The sequence below is a fragment of the Bidens hawaiensis genome, unplaced genomic scaffold (genome assembly GCF_021521415.1).
Source record: "Bidens hawaiensis isolate Kalapana, Puna unplaced genomic scaffold, B.hawaiensis_p1.1 tig00000935_1, whole genome shotgun sequence".
In the NCBI taxonomy this organism is placed as follows: domain Eukaryota; kingdom Viridiplantae; phylum Streptophyta; class Magnoliopsida; order Asterales; family Asteraceae; genus Bidens; species Bidens hawaiensis.
Window position 1 is genome coordinate 2,406,333 of NW_027491054.1, and position 6,822 is coordinate 2,413,154.

The following is a 6,822-nucleotide window of genomic DNA, read 5'->3' on the forward strand; positions in this document are numbered from 1 at the left end:
ATTCGTTTTTAATATTTATATATGTATATTTGGATTTTAATTTTATTTATTGTAAGAAAGTTAATAATTAATATACTTGAGGTTTGATAATGAAACGGTTTCACAAATAAATGATATGTTATAATCCGGTTTAAAAGCTATCTGGGTTTGGTGATACCCATTACCCGTTTATTTTCTTTATTATAAAATTGTTTCTTAATTATAAATAATATCTTTTTTTTTTAAATAAAACAAGATAGTAATTTTTAGTATATCTCTATTTTATTGGATTTTCATATCAAATATTTGATAAGATTATTTTTTAATATAATGAGATGTTATAACCCGTTTAAGAGCTATCTGGGTTTGGTGAGACATTTACCCGTGAATTCGGGTCAAATGAGTGAGAAGCCGTCATTTACAAATAAAGCAATCTGATAGCTTGAGAGAATGATTGTTTTACATTTTTCGTTTTTTTAACATTTATGTTTTTGGATTTTAATTTTTTTTATTGTAAGAAAGTTTATATACTTAAAGTTTGATGATGAAAGAGTTTCATAAATAAATGATATGTTATAACCCGTTTGAAAGCTATCTGGATTTGGTGACACATGACCCGCTTATGTTTTTTTTTACTATAAAATTGTTTATTAATTACAAATAATATCTTTTTCTTTTTAAATTAGATTTTAAATTTTAGTATATCCCTATTTTATAGGATTTTCATATCAAATAATTGGTTGGATTAATTTTTAATTTAATGAGATGTTATAACCCGTTTAATAGCTATCTGGTTTTGGTAAAACTCATACCCATGAATTTGGGTAAATCAATGAGAGACCTCTATTTAAAAATCAAGAAATCCGGTGGCTTCCATAAAAGGGGGGAGCGACCATATCGCGACACATAGGATTTTAGGGTTTTCGTTTATATATATTATAGATAATTATACCACAAATTACTGTTTTTTTTCTCTCCTGTTTATGTGTAATAGTGTTATATTATACGTAAAAATAAAATAAAAAATTAATTGAGTGGATATGTGCATTAGTGTTGTATTTAAGGGCGAACCTAGCTTGTAACCAAGGGTAGCATCCGCTACCCCTCAACTTTTTGTCGGTAGTGCAAATTTTTTAATCTTTTGATCGGTTTTGTATTTCGTTACCCCTGAAAAAATATAACTTTACCCCTATTTGTATAAAATCCGTCCAAATTAAAAGCAAAAATCAATTAAAGGTCAACCAAATTAATGCTCAAACCAAAAAGTTATTCGTTGTTCCCTGATTCATGGATGCTCGGTTTAGGTCGAACGTCAACATTCAACAAAACAAAGTTTCATTGTAACGCCCGTAAATTTCGTTATTCGTTGTTCCCTGATTCATGGATGCTCGGTATTATACGTATACATCTCTTTTTCACCTTAATTCATCCTTATGGCGCGCTTATTGGTCGTTAAGATTGAGTTTTGATGATAACAGCTTACTGACAGATTCGTATACGTTTATTGTAGGGTCTGTAACGCTATGTTAATCCACTGTTTTTGATCGATTCTTGATTCCATGATGTTGTACTTTGAGTCTAGTTTCCAGAAAGGTATAATACGTAATTTTTGGACGAGATTTGAATAGTTTTTATGAATTTATAAAATCGAGTGTCAAAGCTGATGCGGGATGACTGATTCTGGTCTGTCTTCCCGACGTCATAACCTTTTTTCGACAAGTCCAAATTGGTTGGTTCCACTTCGGGAAGTTAGTGTTTTGAGTTAGGAACCAAACCCAATTTGAATCGTTTAATTTGGATCGGTAATGAATTTTATAAAAATAAAACCATTTTGTTGCGCGCTAAAATAGCTGCACATACCTTTCTGTGTTGGAAGAATTTTTATGATTTTTGTGCCAATAGAAAAATATAATAAAAATATTTTTATAAACCTAAGATATTTATCAAAGTCTGGTAAAAATTTAATAATTTATTTCAAAGGTTATCCTATGTAATTAAATGCATCTTCGCATGCTAAAATCTGCACGTTTTACTCGTTATTAATCAAAAAGTTCGTTTTAGGCTTAACCGGTGGTTTTGGTTAGTTGAAAGGTTTTAGGGGCCTTGGGCCAAGTGTTGGGCCTTGTGCCAAAGTATTGGGCCTTGGGCCCAGTTGTTGGGTCTTGGGCCGGAGTGTTGGGCCTGAACGGCCCATTAGGCTAGAGTGTTGTTACAGTCTAGTTTAGTAACGCGTTGTGTATAATTTACAGGCCCTTGCTTGTGATTGTGCACTTAGGGATTTCCTAGCTCATTGCAGGTGTTCGGTTGATTCAGGTGAGTTCGTGATGCCCTTTTTACTCTTTTACGTTTTGGGCTAGCATACACACCGAAATACAATTTTTAACGATTTTACTCGTTACAACTTTTTGGATGGTATTACATAGCCTTATTCATATTTGTGCAATTATGAAACTATTTGTGAACTATATTTTATGCCTTAGGATATTGTAGACTCGTTTATGGTCTTATATTCCTTAAGGTTATATACCTGAATATGGTGTAGGCTTGGTAGTAATTGAATGCTTTAGGATGATGTTAATAGGCTTGGTAGTAATTGAATGTGAGTAGACCTATTTACTTAGTTCATGTATTGGACTGATTAATATATATCACCTTATGGCCCATAGGCTTACTTGTAATTTGGAATGTCTTGGGATGATATATATATATATATATATATATATATATATATATATATATATGAATGTATGGAGGTATGTATGTATGAGTATGTGTTACCTTATAGCCTACGGTTGTGTGATGATATTTAGTTCCTGGAGACTAAGAATGATGTGACTAGGCTTAATGATGTGTGTATGCATGGTAATCACGGCCGGGTCAAATTTATTACTCGGGTTTTAAAATTACTTGTGGTCTAGGCTCGAGGTTGCTATTAGGCCTAGTATTAATTCCTAGTATTAAACGATTTTTCCTGATGAAACGTTTAAACTATTTTATATAGGCTTGCTAATATATAGTTGGCCTTGGAATGTTATAGTATGTATATATATATATATATATAAATTATTGTTTGGCCTATATTTGGTGATGTTGTAGTCGTTTCGACTACTGATGTGTGTATGCCTACTTTGTGTTTGCATGCACTGATGTTACGTGTTTGGGTTGTACGTGTGCTCGACCCTGATGTTATTATTTGGACGGTATTTATAGGGATATAAATATATGGATGTATATAGATGTCTAAGTACGAATACTTAATGTTGATGATGGCCTAACTGTTCGTATCCCGTATTATATTTTAAACTCTTGGAATGTTTTATAATCCAGTTTTTATATTTAAACTCTTGGAATGTTTTATAATCTCGTTTTTATATTTAAACACTTGGAATGTTTTATAATCCCGTTTTGATATTTAAACTCTTGAAATGTTTTTAAACGAATTTATATAGGCTTGCTAGCATATGGTAGGCCTTGGGATGTTATATATATATATATATATATATATATATGTATATACATTATTGCTTGGCCTATATTTGGCGATGTTGTAGTCGTTTCGACTACTGATGTTGTGTATGCCTACTTTGTGTTTGCATGCACTGATGTTACGTGTTTGGGTTGTACGTTTGCTCGACCCTGATGTTGAGCTGTGATCGGGTTAAATATATTACTTGGGGAAGACCCGGGGTGAGGAGGCCCGTATCACGTGCTTGGATGTATGAGCCGGGATCGGGTCAAATATATTACTTGGGGAAGACCCGGGGTGAGGAGGCCCGTATCTCATGCTTGGATGTATAAGCTGTGACCGAGTCAAATATATTACTCGGGTTTGACTCGTGGTGGAGAGGCTCATGTCACATGCTTAGGTCTTACCGCGTCCGGGTCAAATATATATTACTCGAGTCTTGACTCGTGGTGGAGAGGCCCGTGTACGTGTGTTCAACGATGATTGTATTACTTGGTGAATTATATATAATTTATTTTTTTTATACCTTCTCTATTGTTTATAACTATAGCTTTGAAATAAAGTATGAATTATTGTTTATGAAAACTTGAACTCACTCAGCTCAAGCTGACTTTGTGTGTATGTTAGTTTGACTTTCAGGTTGAGGATTAGAGATTTCCGCTTGGACGTGCTAGAGACTACTCGGACGGTTGAAGACACATCTAGTCGAAGAATTAATAACGCAAACTGTTTCTTTTAAATTATTACCATAAGTATTTAAATTTTGATTTTGGTCACTTTCCCGGATTTTGGGAATTTTGATGTTGTCTATTCCGCTGTTTCCTACTCTGAAACGATTTTAATGAGAAGAAGATTTCAAATAAAACGAATATTTTATTTACAATTGATTTTGGACACATGTACCCGTATTTTGGGATTTTTAATACTTAAACTTTTCCGCTGTTATTTACTCTGAACTTGTTTTAAATACAAAGAATCGTTTGGTTTTAAATTTTCGTGAATTTGTGGATGTGATTACCAACTGTAGGATTCCCGGAATTCGGGGTCTTACATTCATTCAGCCGCTGCTCCCACCCTACGCTTCCTCAAGCCTCAGCTACCCTCCTTTTGACATCGGACCTCCACCCTACAGCCGAGTAGCCAACGTCCGATGCTCCCTCAGTCCCTCTTCTATAGTTTGACTTCTACTTATTTAATTTAGGTGTTCTTCTACTCTTATCTAAAATTGTAATAGTTATTTTGTGTATATAAATTGTTAATTTGGAATTGTTTATGGGCAATTGAATATTTGAATGATTGATTATTGTCTATTGGATATATTGATAATGTAAACTGGAAATTGAAATTGATTAGGAATTTGGGGTTTATATCTAAATTGGAATTGATTAGAGATTTAGGGTTTATGTGTAAATTGAAATTGATTATGGGTTTGTTGTTTAAATTTTATTTCTTCTAAAATTAGGAAACTTGGAAGATGAAACAACAAAATCTTATTAGCAATCTTTTTAAACGAATTCCAAGACACAATGATATTGGTCCAACACCAAGCTAAAAAAATTATTGTATGAAATACAGTAAGAAAAATTTCGGTTATTGTATGAATTACAGCAAAAAATAAAGCGGTTATTTTATGAAATATGGTAAAAAAATCCGTTTATATTGCATGAAATACGGCAAATTTTTTTTTTTTAACGTTACCTTGAGATTTTAGTCTAAATCCGCCACTTGCATTACATATATGTAATTGTAGGAACGTGTTCGTGTCGTGAACAAATCGTAGATCATAGTCAACGTGAAGGCGCGGAATCCCTAAACGTGATTGAAAACAACAAGGCTTCTCATTATCTTCTCTTTATTTCTTAAATATATCAAGATTTACAACAAGATATGACAAATATCGGTGAAGGTATGTTCTGGATTAAAAAGTTATGAATGAATATGTCAAGATTACTATTTATAGGGAGGTTAGAACATTTCTGGTGCATAAGTACTTATCCGGCGCATAAGGTGGAGCGCATAAGTATCCGGGCGCGTAAGTTGGAGTGCATAAGTTATGCTCTAGAAAACAGAAAACTGTTTTGCGCATAACTTCTTCGTTATAGCTCTGTTTTACGTGCCGTTTTTGCCCACGTCCTTGTATTCAAATTCTCTCTCACTCCACATAATAATATCTTCACTTTTATTCCATCTAAAAGGCTCCAATTTAGCTCCTTTAAGCTCTGCTCACCTTCATTTAACAAAGACGAAAGCGATAGATGTATGCACTATCAGACACTCCCTCAGATATTGTCGAGTCTTTCCATTCAAATTAAGTGCTTTAACATTTTAGCTATGGGTATCGCTTTTCTTGTCAAAACATCTCTTTCAAATTCTTAATTTCTTCCTTAAGTGCAGTGAACATTTGACGTCAAGCTTCAAACAATTGTTTAAATATCATTGTCCCTGTTTGTATAGTCTTTGACACTTTCCATAACTGAATCTTTAAAATCTTCATAATTCTCCTCCCTCAATTCTTGATAGTCTAACAGACTCCACCTCATACTTCATGTCTTGATGGGACCTGTTACTCATGATAATTGTAAGTTAAAAATATTAATTAACAACGTAAGCATACTCAAACACTTGTAAAGATTTTTCAACTGTTTGACAATTTACCACCACTAACATCAACAAAAAGTTGTTAATCAAGTCAAAATTAATGATCTTGAAAAACAATGGCATTTAAGTATGTTTCCAATTGATTTTATAAAATTTGGTATTCTAACATCAACATTCGAAAATAAAACGGAAAAATAAAATCTTTTTGGTTTTAATGAAAAGCAATAAAAACAGTAAACAAATGAACTTCAAAGCTATTTACAAACATGTGAACAATTACATATTTTTGTGAGTTTCAGTAGGGAATCATATTGACCAAATTACCCTTTTGTCACAGTTTTATTTTCAACTTTTATTATAACTGATGTTAAGTCAGTCATTGGTATTATTGTCCATTTAAACCTTCCAACAAATAGTTCAGAAATTTCTGTGATATGATTTAGTTGGTTCAATTAAGCATGAATCATATGTGAACCCCACCTATTAGACATAATTTGTATATCTTATATAGTGAATTTTCACATGTATATTTTTATTTATTTTTTAAAATCGATTAGCTGTGACTCATGCAAAAATATCAAAGCAAAACAACTCAGAACGTTAAAATTTTCCCTTAAGATCGGTATTACTACATGCAGATAAGGTTCCATTTTAATAAAGAAAAGAAGATAAAAAAAGAAGTTGAAGTTGTATAAATCTTTAACAATCAGGTCGGATTATACCGTAGTATCGCGCTGAGAAAGCCCAAATCTTTGTACGAAACACCAAGAAAATAAAGC